The 13,807-nt window shown below is 38.3% G+C and overlaps 1 long non-coding RNA gene across 2 annotated transcripts in view; it reads left to right on the top strand.

The window, feature by feature from the left end:
• The window catches only part of LOC135443080 (uncharacterized), a 29,976-nt gene that overhangs the window by 1,599 nt on the left and 14,570 nt on the right, over window positions 1-13,807 (top strand). For both annotated transcript variants that reach the window (XR_010438802.1, XR_010438803.1), the window contains exons 4-6: window positions 712-951; window positions 6,764-6,875; window positions 7,644-7,783. This is a non-coding gene — a long non-coding RNA (uncharacterized LOC135443080). The remainder of the gene's footprint in view (window positions 1-711; window positions 952-6,763; window positions 6,876-7,643; window positions 7,784-13,807) is intronic.

Genomic DNA, 13,807 nt, shown 5'->3' on the forward strand with positions numbered 1-13,807 from the left:
AAATGTGTGATTATTGTTAATTTTAAAATGTCAATCCTAATTTGATACTCCCATGGTTATTTGAATTCCAGATTTCCTGTAGGACAGAACTGTTGATTCTTCAACTGAGATTAAGCCTGGAAATGTACAGTGCTTCAGTATTTTGTCACTAGTTTTAATCAAGTTATGTTTTATTTCTCAATTATGATAGGCAGAATGTAACTCTTAAAGAAATTCATAATTTTCAGTATGTTGCCTTTATGAATCTAGCTGCTGGCAGCTTCATTATCAAGCCTAAGCTCCATCTAGGGTTTGAAGTGTCATATTATAGCAATCCTGTATTTAATACATGAAATAATTACTATTAAGCCTTCCACTACAATAGGTAGCAGATGAAAGGGAATAGGAGAAAATATAGTGCTTGAAATTTAGTGCAGGCTGAAAATCTTGCCGTTCTTATACCTAAATGGAAAGAGACACACTAGATTTATTATGACATTGAGAGTTCTCCGAATTGCAGGCTCATGTGGTCATCCACCTGTCAGATGTGCCCTTGGGGCTCATAACCAGACGTGCAACTGCTGTGGGACTGCATCAAGGATGAGGCTAGAAATGAAGTATTTTCTGTGACACACAAGTAGATGTATGCTCACCGGGCTGTCTCGTCATTTAACACTTCATTGACTCTTATCTGCTGAGAATCTTCATCTCTTTTCCCCTTTTTATTTTCAGCGATGTTTTGCAGTATTTGCCTCCAACTTTCTTTCTTCACTTTCCCTGATTACCATCTACAGAAAGATAGCTGGCTTCCACTTCCAGCAACAAGCTTTTGTTCCAGCAATAATCAAGAAGATTTGAACCACAGTACAAGCAGACATATATCTTCAACAGGCAAAGATTCAAAACTTCCCAGCAACTGATATGAGGTTCCACTGCATCCTAAATATGCAAGACCTCTCCAATGGCTTTCAGGTCTATATCATGGGCTAATGTACCTGACAACACACTATTATTGCTGATCTTTGCAATCTAATGATGGACATTGAGTTGTGGACTGGTGAAGAACAGATACTTTTTGTCCAAAATAGAAAGTCCCTTCCCTAAAGTGACCTAAAGATCAGATGGGTAGGAAGCTGAGATGGAAAATGTATTTAGTGGAAATAGAGCAGTGGTTTGCAAAGTTTGTTGTGCTTACTTTTTCAGTTGGTTGGTTGTTGAGAAGAGAAGGTCAACATTTCAAGGGTAAAACAGCTTTTGGAAGACTAAGTAGACCAAAACAGAGATTGAAAAAACTCTGAAACAATAATCATAAAATCACAAATCATTTAGGTAGCAAAAGACGTCTAAGACCAACAACACCAGCCATGTCCACCCTTAAACCACGTAACTAAGTGGCACATCTACACATCTTTTAAATATCTCCAGGCATGGTGACTCAACCACATCCCTCAGTATCTTGTTCCAGTGCTTGACAACCCTTTCCATGAATTAGAGTTTTCAAAGGGTAACTGAACACCAGAGTAGGGATTCAAGACTTCAGAGTAGGGATTCTCCCTTCAGAGAGGGAAGGAATTATAATAGGGTCAAATAATAATAAATAGGGTCAAATAAAAAATAATAGGGTCAGCAATCCTGCCCTCACTCGTAAAACCAAGTAAGTCTGATCCTGGTTTGTTTTTATCTGCTTTTCTGTTCCTTGGAGTGCAGCTCTGTTCTCTTACAGAATATTTTTTTGTCTGCCCAGCCCATGGATCACTGTGAAGGCAAGGAGGCAAGGGCTTGTCAGGTCCTCTTGTACACCACATACCTTGTTTTGGTGGGGTTGCACTGGCCCATCACCCATGTTTGCACCCCTCCTGTCATGGAAGTTTGGAAAAAATGAAGTTTGAGATGATGGTTGAGAAAGTGCTAATTTTGTTATGATAATCTCTGTCCTGTTTTCTTGAGCAGTACTGAAAAACAGGGTTAGTGACCATGGAAGGTCCTGGCAGTGCTGATGTTTCCGTGTGTCCTGTACTGCCCTGTAGCCTCAAGCCATAATGGCCCACCTAAGTGTGCCAGTCAGTGGAGAGCAGACATTTGTTTTAACTATATTTTGCATGTTCAACTGGCTGGACAACTTGCTAATTTTAGAGACATCCTGATTCATGTTCAAAAATATATGGATTCAAGCACTATGTCTACTGGATATCTACGAAGGATAACTAATGTCTTTGCAGAACATATCAGTTAGTCTTCCTTAAGACATCCTATTTTGATGCCAGATGACAATATTACAAAAGAAAATATTTTTTTATCTTTAGGGCATTTTGTTTGCTGCACCCAAATGCTTACAGCAACCAAATGGTATTCATTATCTCTGGTCATGAGTCAGCACATGTCTATGGGGATAAGCTAGTGGAAAGCAAAGATTGTAACTTCTGTTATAAAATGGTGATGGACACTACAGACAAGTATTTTGAGATTTGTTGGTACCTGGAAAGTATTTTGCCTTGTGCCAGCAAGTTAAAAACTGAGTGGTGACAGGTCTTGTTTATTGGAGCTCTACACAGCTGTGGGGAGCTACTTGAGGAGTTCCTGAGGAGCTACATTGACATGCCTGCTTCTGTGAGCCCAGCCTTGTCTGAGGCTGCCATGCAGTGGGTGTAACTGGAATATCTATAAAGGAAACATATAATCCATCGTGATGTTGTGCTTGCATGAAGTCATTGTTTTCTGCTGTTCAGGGCTTGCGGCAGTGCAAACTCGTAACACTCTTGATGGAAGGTTTATGCAGGGCACCATGCAGCAACAGAGCTGATAAATGGACTTTGTTGGTGCCCTCATGGAAGAGCAGATTGTGGCCCAGTGTTAAAAATAACCTCAATTTTGTTTGAACAGAGATTCACTGGGTTTTTTTGCACTCCACAGAAATTAACACCACTTATTTTCTGAGGCTGGAGAGATAATCTATAATGCTGTAGATAGTTTGCCTTATCTTTTAATTAGTTAATGATGTAGCAGGCCTTTCTAAGAAAAGCAATATTTGTCTTTTATTTCCAAGAAAGGGAAAATGCTTTTAAAATTAGATTAGTTCAAAGCAAGGACAATACCTTAAGCATACAGTAAATAATACCACTGCATAGCAGACCTGGAGTTGCTTTGCTGCCCAGCTGCTGTACCTTTTAAATTTAAACAAGCCAGAACTTCTAAGTGTCGTCATAGATTTATTTTATTTACCCATAACATTTTTTCATACATATGCTTACCTTTCCTCAGTTCAATGTAATTTGGTTTTTTCACGTCAGGCAATACCTTAGTACCCATCATGGCTCCAAATCTTAGCTTCTGCTTCTAAAATCTGATTTACTACATTTTCTTTGTTTTCCTGCCCAGAAGAAAACCAGCCAGTTTTCAGAAGATGAAGATTGTGCTGAGTAACTGAGGGACAGACTTCATTATTGTTCCTTGTCATTATTTGTGATCTTTCTTCAACAGATGCCATCACTGTGGTCATGTGTAATATCAGTGATTTCCAGAAAGAGACAGAGGCCCCTGCTGGCAGAGATTAGCTTTGTTGAAGCAGTTTGTATTATTTGCAGCGTCAAATGGTTTAACACACAAACTTTTCTTCTCAGTGAGCTGTACTAGGATTTCAGTGTCATCAGCTTTCACTTTGCACATTATCAGACAGGAGCTATATAAGAGACGGCACTCTTGACAAAGCAATCTATTGTAGGAGCTTTTCTCCAAGAGGATTAAAGAAATGCTTGAATTTCAAAGATAATCATGGGGACCTTTCATAGGGATTGTAGATTTATTTTTTTTTAGGCTGATTTGAAGGTTGATGTGATAATCATCAGACTGCAGAAAGAAGCCTTCTCAGGTATCACCAGTTTTGTCTGAAAATGTTGGTAAGCTATTATCTTCTCTCTAAAGTCTGGTGACTGACAGTGGGATCTCAGTTTGGCAAACAAAGTGGCAGGGTGTTTTAGGCTTACAGTTTGGCAGTCCTGGAAAAGTGGTTGTGAAATTAAATCCTGTAAGTGTTTTCTGCACCTTTTATGGGGTCTTTTGATGGATCCATTGTGAAATGATGAATAAGGCTGAAAAAGTTCTACAGTGAAGTCAAGGAGAATTTGCTTCCAGTAATGTTTTGGTTGCAGAGATTTTTAGCTCTTTATTAGATGTAACCAGATTAGACACATTATCTCTTTATTTCAGAAGGTTCTCATCAATGTTTTATTCAAGGCTTTTTTCAATAATTTTTTCAGTGACGTGAGACATACAGACAATGAAGGGGATATCTCAATGACGCATGTAGCAAAAATTAAGCAAAAAGTCCAACCTGCTGTCTCCAATCTCTGGTCTTTCATCCCTTAGAATCTGTATCTCATGTTAAGAAAAATAAATTTAGAAAATAATTTTAGATGCTTATATAAATCATTAGAATACAAACCACAAGAGATTTCTTTCAATGTCTCAAATGTCTCAAACATAGTTTTCTGTGGGAGAAAACACACATTTCAAAATTTTAGCAATTGGATCTCATCTAATTTTGGGCAAAGTCCTCATCTGGCCTCATTCTTCCCATGGTGTTCTATGATCAGCAAATAACAGCATGCTCTAATTAGTCTGGGAGAGATATTCCAAGAGTTAATAAAGCTTGATGCAAATTTGTCATTAAGTGGTTTATTGTCCTTTGGCCTTTGTGGTGCAAACTGCCACATGTGAAATTCTTATGTGCTCCAACAGCCCAGTCAACCTCCCTCCAAGTTCACTGAGTCTCTCTTCAGAGTTCAGTCAGGAGCCATCAGATTCCTGGTGGGATGCTTTGGAGCAGCTCAATGTAAAGAATGTGTAACCAGACAGCTCTGCTCCTTGGCAAACCTTCAATATTTGATAAAGGAAAAGAATGTTTCTTTCCACTTGCTCGAATATTGCAACCAATAGAGAATGCTGAGATGAAGATAATGTCCCTTTAGGTGTCAGGAGAACTTTATCTCAAAACAGACAAAAAAAAGGAAAGAGGGGAGGGATAGAAGGCTTGATGCAATTAAAAGGAATTTAGGAACTTCACTGAGAAAGTTATTGAAATTATTTTATGTTACTGTTACTTTATTATGTTTTGTCATCAGGCACTGAATCAATCCTATCCTATAAGCTTCTAGGGGTTATGAACTTCTGATTGGAGTAGGTGGTAAACAGAGCTTGTCTGGACTGGCAGGATACATCTGTTCCCTGGAGGTTTTCCAAATTATACAGAAGAAACCAGGGCCTCAGTGTAAACTAATAGATATTATTTTAGTCTGTTGAGTTCACCACTTCAAGAATGTGTTTTGTTGCTGCATAAGCTTGATAAAATCACAGGCAAAACAGTGGAATTTACACTAACAACTCCATGGTTCCTGTGGTTTCCAGCTGTACCTCTTTATTTTTGAAAACTAGGTGGTCAAAATGTATTTTAGTGTCTCTCCCCTTATATTCTTCACAGAATTTTAGTTGTTTCTCCACTTTTGCCAAGGTAGCTGCTTCATATTTTACAAAGATGTGGTTGGAGCTCTGGTGTTTATAGTTAGTGATTTAGTATAAATTTTTGTGCATCATTGAACATGTATTGGTTTAGGGATGTAAAGTTGAAGTGGGTGAACATAGGAAAAAATTTTGTCATTGTTGCATGTGAGCCCCTTAGTCACATAAACTGCCCATATGCAATGATTAGGAATGTAATTGATTGAGATGCTCTTATCAGGTTTACAGACCTTGCAAGGCTGAACCCTATGTGAGCACACAGAAAAGGATGGAACATTTTCGGTTTTGCTCTGTGTGGAAAAGCACCATTTCTGAATCTCAGATGTGGCTGAAGGAGGATCTGATTGTGGCCAAATTTGGTGGATGCCAGTCCCCAAAAAGCCCTTCTGTTTCCTTGGTCCAGGGCCAAACTACCACAGCGTGTGTAGCTCAAGGCTTTCTCAGTCTCTGGTTTTCAGGGGAAGGTAGATGCTGTTCCTGCTTTGAAAAAGGCAGATTGCTCTTCAGTGTGTTCATGGTGTCCAACTTCTTGCGCCCTCCTTCCCTGCTCACATGAGGTGCAGGGTAAGATGTGGATTTACTTAAGCAGTCATTTTCTCCCTGCTGTTTCCAAGCAGGAAAATTTGTAAGCCTCTGCTAAGGAGCCTAAAGATTTGCTTTGCTAGGTTTTGTGACAGCTTGGTCATAACAACCAGCATTGACCTTATTCTGTATTTGAAATGTGGTCACACTCGAATGCAACTGATGTGAGTTGGTTTCTTTCTGAAGACCCAAGCCAAAAAGCATTCCATGTTTATACCACATGATCCCACACCATGTCTCCCTCAGGGCAACAGTGCACACCTCAGTTTTGCTGGGGTTTTTTTGCAGATAAGAAAGATTTCCTAAATAAATTCACTAGGTCTTTCAGAAAAAAACCAGATTTTAAAATGGATCTGATTCTTCAATGCCATTCCCACACATTTTTTGGTATGGTAATGGCTATTCTTGATGGGAGCTTTCATGGTTGCAATATCCCTTTTTAGTACATTTGTGGGGAGAGTTCTTCAATCTTTACCACTAGATAATGTCAAAACTTCAGTGTCTGATACAGGGGAAAAAATGGCAAACTGCATTTCACTTTGGATGTTATACAGCAAATTAGTGATATGTAAATAAACTGAAAAAAAGTAAAGAGAAGTCAGCAATGTGTTGCCACCACAAACATGTATTTCACACTTTTTCTGTATCAACATTTTAACAGAATATGAGTGATTGCCTCCTTTCCTTACAGGTAGATCTTGCCAAGACGGGTGCCAAGAACATGCCCACAGTGTTTTTGCTGACAGATGCCCAGGTTCCAGATGAATGCTTTCTTGTGCTGATTAATGACTTGTTGGCATCAGGTGATTAAAGCAACAAATTTCTTGAAAGATTTTTTCCAATGACAAATGATCTGTGTTTTCATTGAACTTTAAAGAGATTATTTCTCTTGCAGGTATTTGCAGGGGGAGATTTTAGAGAGGCCATGTTAAGCCATCCAACCTGAGCATTGAGACAAACTTGGTTAAGAAAGCATGACCTGTTGAGGAGAAAAATTGCTAAGGTTTACCATGCAAAAGTGTATTGATCTGGGAGGAAATGAGAATGTTCCTTTGACTTAATGTCATTTTTGCTTTGGTGTGATTTCACTAACTTCAGGCAATGTTGCCATGACTGTACAAGTGTAGCATGTAGCAATGAAGCTTCACCCATGTTTCGAAGATTAGAGAATCTGGACTCTGAGTGTGGGGATAAAACGGAAGAAGAAACCACACCTCTGGACACCTGGAGTGCATCTTGAAAGATTTTTTATAAAGTTATATTTACTTTTGCAACCAGACTAGTAAACAATTTAAACAGCCTGTGACAAAAAGAATCATCATTCTGAGGGGAACATAATTTAGAAGTGAAGTTCCTATCAGGGAAAATTCAAAACAAAATTGTTTCTACCCCTTAAAAATTTTAAAAAATTCTTTTAGGAAAAAGACATAGGGAGAAGGAGGAGACTGTTTTGTTACTAGATATATGTAGCATCATACTGTAGCTCTTGTTATGTGCTTAAATCACATTGGGCTAAATACCATGTAGAAAATTATTTGTCACATGTTACCTAGCTCTTTATCTTTTCACAGGAGAGGCTCCAGATCTGTTCTGTGATGAAGACATGAAGGTCACAACTGCAGCAGTTAGAAAAGAAGTCTGAGCCCTGGGCCTGATGGACATCAGCAAACACTCCTGGAGGTGATTCCTGAGGCTGTGGCTGCAGCAGAAAGTAAGGCATATTTCAGGGGCAAGAAACAGTGATGAGCTGATCAAAATAGCAACATATTTCAGTTATCTCATAGCCCAGCATATGTTGGCATACTTCTCTTGAAAGCTTACTTGCTGACGTGTGGCACCGAATTTGCCTCTCCTCTGTCACCCCTGTAATAACCTGCCTCTGTGGAGGTTGGTGTACACCAAGTTTTGCTCCTAGATCTGCTGTTGACTTCCTGCCTGTTCATAGGAAAGTCACACAGCTGCTCTGTGTCTCAGTTTCATGTCTTGGACACTATGAGGCACTTCAGAGAGAAGGTGCTCATGAGGAGACTGTGGTGCTGTTAATGCAATTAGTAATTCTGTACATGTATACTCAACTCTCAAACTTTTGCACAAATTATTGGAAATTCATAGAAAATGTTAATTCTTTCTACTTTTCCTATGTCGTATAAAACTGCAAAAATTATAGTACATCTGTAAAATTGTTTAGCAATACACAATATGGTACCATAATTGCAGCAAGTGTCTCACCTAAACTCTCTTTCAGAGACATTGTTTTGGAGGGAAACTGTAGCTCTCTCCTAAGAGCTGGAGAGCAGTAGCTAGGAAAACTGGTTTTGCAGTGGCATCTTTAGGAACTTTCAAGTTGTGTAGGCTTCAATTCACTCATCATCTGAAATATCTGTGATAAGAAAATGAGAAGTCTGAAAACCATTAACCCTTAAGAATGAGAATGTTTTGGAAGGGATATCTGCCTCATGTCTTTGTATTAAAATTATCTACTTGATTGGGGATTAGAATAGCCTTCCCATAGCAGATTATTCCACAATGATCTTCTGTGCAGGCTCTGTTTTTCTGAGGTGCTTAACCATCACTGTTCTAAAGAGCATTCTGATTTGACTGAGTTTTTGCCAAGTTCTTGTACTTTGTAACATACCACTTTCTTTTTTTCCCCCTCCCTCCTCTTCTCTTTTTCCAATCCTGCTGAAGTTTCCCTCATAACTCTAATTTTGTTACCATTACTTCTTCATTACACAAAATTATTTTGCAACTTAAAGGTCAACGGAGACTCCCGAACAATCTAGTGTGACATATTCTGTATCATTTTCTATTTTACAGACTTCAGTGACATGTTCAGTAGTGGTGCTTACCTTCTGCATTTTTCTTTCTGACAGTGCTATTTGTCTCTGTTTCATTACTATTGTGTTTGCATTTTTTTAAAGAAAGGACGGGGAAAAAATTATTTCTAATATCTCTCTTCATTTTCTCCTTTCACATTTTTACCCTTTATGTTTTCCTTATTCCCACAGAAATTTCTTCTTTTATTTTCTTTTCTTTTCTTTCCTTTTTTTTTTCCTTTTCTTTTTAAGGGCCTTTTGAAAGCCAGGTTTCAAACTCCTTTTACTTTGCAACAATATCGTCAGTATCCTACTGTGCAAATTAGCACTTCTGGAGGCAAGAAAAGGAGATACCTATTCATGTCACAGGGGAGCAAAGTAGTGACATTAAAGTAGTGAAGGAGACATAAATTTCATGAGTTAACACCCTGCTAGATATCCATATGAAATTTTAGTTATTGCAGGGTGACCTATCACCTCCTGATTTCCCTAGATTTGAAGAATAAAATACTAATATAATGAGAAAGAGAACAAAAGGGTGAATTCAGACCGTTTCCTCATGTTAAAGCTCAGTGAAGTCTGATTTTTCCATTTCATTTTAGAAAAATCAACATCCTACATTAAGCCACATTTTCCCTTGAGCTCACTTATAATCTTACATCCTGCTGTTCTGTTTATGCTGAGGAATCTGTAGCTCAGTAACCAAAATTACTCAGTGCTGTTTTTTGAATCTCTTTGGTTTTGTGTTGGTTTTCTTTTGCTTGTTTTCAATCTGGACATTACAATCAATTCTGCTGTCAATGTACTGAGAGCACACCTTGTAGGTGCAAATTTGAGTTGAAAGTATGTCAGTGAAGAAAATCGGTGGCAACATTATAAAATATGGGTCCACAACTGAAGGGTATCTTAACTGAGGACAGATAAGCACCTAAGAATTCCAAAAACTTTCATAGCAAATGATGAAATAAATTATAAAGGAAGAATGATGCTCAAGCAAAAAAAGTAAATGTTAATGTGCTGATGGGTCTAAGGCACACACAGGATGAGGCATCTCTGAAGCTCAGTGATTTACTTGAGTTATAGAAATTTTTAATATCCTAAATCTCTGTGCAGTAATCAGTCTTAAATACTCTGCACATCACCAAAATTTCTTGGAAAAGTAAAGGCCAGAAGAAGTAATTATTTCTCAAAAGCATGAATATGATAAGATCAGTCAGTCTTGCTGTCTCTGGAGCTGCATCTGATTTTACTTTTCTTTACATTACTTTATTGGTCATGGTAACCCTTCAGCTTTTCCCCAAAGATGTGAACACCATGCCTGAATGCCTCACAGCCCTCATGCCCTACACAAGCATACTTTAATAAATTCTTTCCAGTAAGTATACTCTTTGCAGCATTTCATCTTTGCATGTTTTCCAGGTTCTCACTTCAGTCTCCTCGGTGCTCTTAAACATTACTATATATTCCAAAATCAGACATGTTAAATTATTTTCCTTTGAACTGAATCTCTGTTATTCAGTCCATGTGCAGCCAGTTTTCTTCACAAGCTGCTGATGGGTACTTCAAATACTTGCTCCTCCATCCTTGAGCAAGATTCTTTGTAGTGTATTTTCCTCATGTAATGTTTACAGTCCTTCAGTGGTTGTTGTGAAGCCCCAGCATTAAGAACTTAATTTTCTAGTTTTAGAGAAATGTCATTTCTCCAATTTCCTTCCAGCTTGACGTGACTACTTTAGTCATCACATCCTTATTATGGTCTCCGCTTTCTATAGTCCTGTCAGGATTTAGCTAGCTCCCCATTTTCTATGGAATTTAGTAGTGCAGTAATTTCATGCTTCAACCAGATTTAAAGTCAAACATAGGCAGAGTGGGTGTCCTGCATTGCCAAAGGCAATCTTGTCCACATTTTTATGATTACTTTATTTTTAAATTTTTGTCTTTCATTTCCAAATCCTCTTTCATTAGGACAAATTAGACTTTTCCTTGTGGTTTGTCTTGCTACTGACAGAACATCTATTTTTATCTGTGAATCTGAGAGGAACTTGTGAAGCCCCATCAGAGCTCAGTTTTGGCCAGCTGTCATGGTTTTTCCTTTGAGGGCATAAATACACATCTATCTGCTCGAGTGCTTAAATCTCAGCCAAGGAGAACTATGTTTTTAGGATTTATGGTTCTATGTTAAACTAATACTGACCCCAGATTTGTTTTGGATTTTGGTTTGGGTTTATCTTTTGTTGTTTGTTTTGTTTGATTCAGTAGGGAGTAGCTATCGAGGATTTCTAAGTTCTGTAGCACAGAAAACATCTGTTTCTTCTGTTGGCAGGCTCTTACAGAGTTCCTGTTTCTGTATGAATAGCTCCAGGCTTTTCTGATTTGGATGTCAGCCATCTCTTCTTGAGCAGTCAGAGAACTGACTTTTAAGGATACATCTGTATTAGTAAAATTATGAAGGGCATTTTGTGGCCCTGAGGACCAGTAGCATGAAAAGGCTGGTATCCATATGGCTTAGCTTTTCCTGTGCTCTACTCACAAAATGATGGTGGTGGCATAGAGCTGGTCAGGACTAATTCCTGGTCTGTGCAGCTCCTGATTTCTGCCGTAGCACTGCTTAGTTTCATATGGGAAAACCATGAGAGTTCACTAACAGTTAAATGGGATGAGCCCCATCCGACCAGTGGCCAAGTATGTGCCAAGGTGCTCATTAGTTTTCTGTCTTGCTCTGTTGGAAGCACTTAGTGAACCTAGAGGGTCTGCATATTTGAGATGAGCAGGAGGAGGCTGAGCCAAAAAAATGAGTGTAAGGTGCACATCTGTAGTGAGAGTGACATGTGTGAGGCACAAATGGACACTTGAGAAAACAGAGGGGTTGTGTTCTTAGGAGCAGTGAATGCTACATGGAAGTTGATACTGATTTCACAAGATAACAGTGCTTTTCTCCACAATGATCATCTTCATTACTCCATTGCATGTTTAAATCTCAAAAATCCTCAAAGAAAAGGATGTGTCTATCTTTGAAAACTTACTACATCTTTCTATTTCTAGATGAAATACCTTCATTGCGATATTTATATCCTGGTTGTCTTGCAAGACATTCTCCATTTTTTACATGGAGAATTTCCTATTCTTTGGGGTTTTTCCCCTCTGTCAAATTAAACTGTAATGTATGGCTTGGACAAAAGATAAATGTTTTCAAAATAAGACCTTCTTGCTTATGCAAAGATTGTACAAAATATAGTCAGTAATAATTACTCAATTTTCCTCACAGCTCTCTTGCTAGCAGATCACATGGCATCTTCATTATTCTGTGTGCAAAGCAAGCAGTGCACAAGGTCCTTTGTAGTATAGGGAATTCACTGGGGAGAATGCAAATGAACCCTGAAAACGTGCCATATCAAATCTATGCCTCGTGTGAATTTACCAAACTTCACTAAAGCTAAAGGAGAAGGAAGGGTTATGCTGTGGTCAGGATCTGGTTACATTCTTTTTATGACTACCTTTTCAAGTATATGCCGTATCCTATATTTTTATTCACAAAAAGTAATTTACAAATAGATAGTTATCTAATCAGGGTATTATTGTAGCCGGGGTTGTTCTGGAATTTCCTGCCTAACAATACAGTGTAGTGAAAATCTCTTAGCTATGTGTTTTAAGGAAAAATAATGGAAATTTTGAATATTATTTCACAGTTTGAGCTCTAGGGCCAGATATTCCAAGAAGTAATTTATTAAATGATTGAGAAATTGTTCTTCTACACCTCATTCTGTCACAATAAACTACAAAGTTTTTGTGTAAGTAATTCATTTTACCTATTACTACATTTTTATTTGATTTGATAATTTCTCTTCATTTGCTGTAAGGTTCCTAGAATCCAATTTTGCAGAATTCATTTACTTTCTCTCTTCTTAGCCCTTGTAACAGTTTAATTCAATTGTTACCTACTACTTTGTAAATCTGTACTTGTAAGATTGTATTTACACATTTGAATACATCTGCCAAAGGCAAGGAGAGAACAGAGGAGTTCTGGGTATCACTTAGGATATCTAGAATTTAGATGCTAGAGTGAGGTCTAAAGTAAACAATCCTAAAAGCCCAGTATTGCCTTCTCAGGGATCTGCAGTTCATATAAACTTTTGCAGCTCCTTATATATAGAAGTAATTCTTCTAAATCACTTCTAACAAATTACAGTGGATAGGGAAAGCATCCTCTCCCCTAAAGTTAAGTGTAAGATTGATGTAAACAGTAATCATTCCATACAAACAATTTTTCAATAGTCAGGGAGATTAAAATATTACTTAGGATATAAGACAAAAGAAAACACTAAATTCTGGTGGTTTTTGGGGTTTTTTTGGCAAATGGCCCAAGACTTTTATTTGAGCTCTTCTTGCAGTCCAGTACTTAGAGAGTTAAGTCCAAATATGAGCAGTGTGAGGAGCGTAGGAGGGTGCAGCTGATGAAACTTCAAGCAAGTCTGTGTATGGTTTGCAGCTTTGGAGGTGTGATAGATTCAGTTTGGCACCACTGCTACAGCAAGGGCACTTGGAGCAGCTCATCCAAGCAGGGACAGATCTCTTCAGGCTCTCCACTGCTGCTGCTGCCATAGCAGGGATGGTGTGCAGGCCTGAGAAGGTGGCCACTAGGGGAATGAAGAAGAGAAAATTGGCTTCCCTGGGCTTCAAGACTGCTCACCTTGAGTCTTGGTATTACAATTGAGCATAGAATTTTTTCAGAAAATGGGGTGACATGGGGGAGAAACATCTAACTGAAGGATACATAGTGTAACCAAGAACCAAATTCAGAAAACTCAACAGTGTTCAAGAGTTGTGAAACAGATCTAGCAGATTCTTCCCCTACATTTTCTCTTCTTCTCTGATTCAGAATTTTGTGGTAGAGATTCTTGTATCTTTTTGATTTTTTTCTT

The sequence above is a fragment of the Zonotrichia leucophrys genome, chromosome 2 (genome assembly GCF_028769735.1).
Source record: "Zonotrichia leucophrys gambelii isolate GWCS_2022_RI chromosome 2, RI_Zleu_2.0, whole genome shotgun sequence".
Lineage (NCBI taxonomy): Eukaryota > Metazoa > Chordata > Aves > Passeriformes > Passerellidae > Zonotrichia > Zonotrichia leucophrys.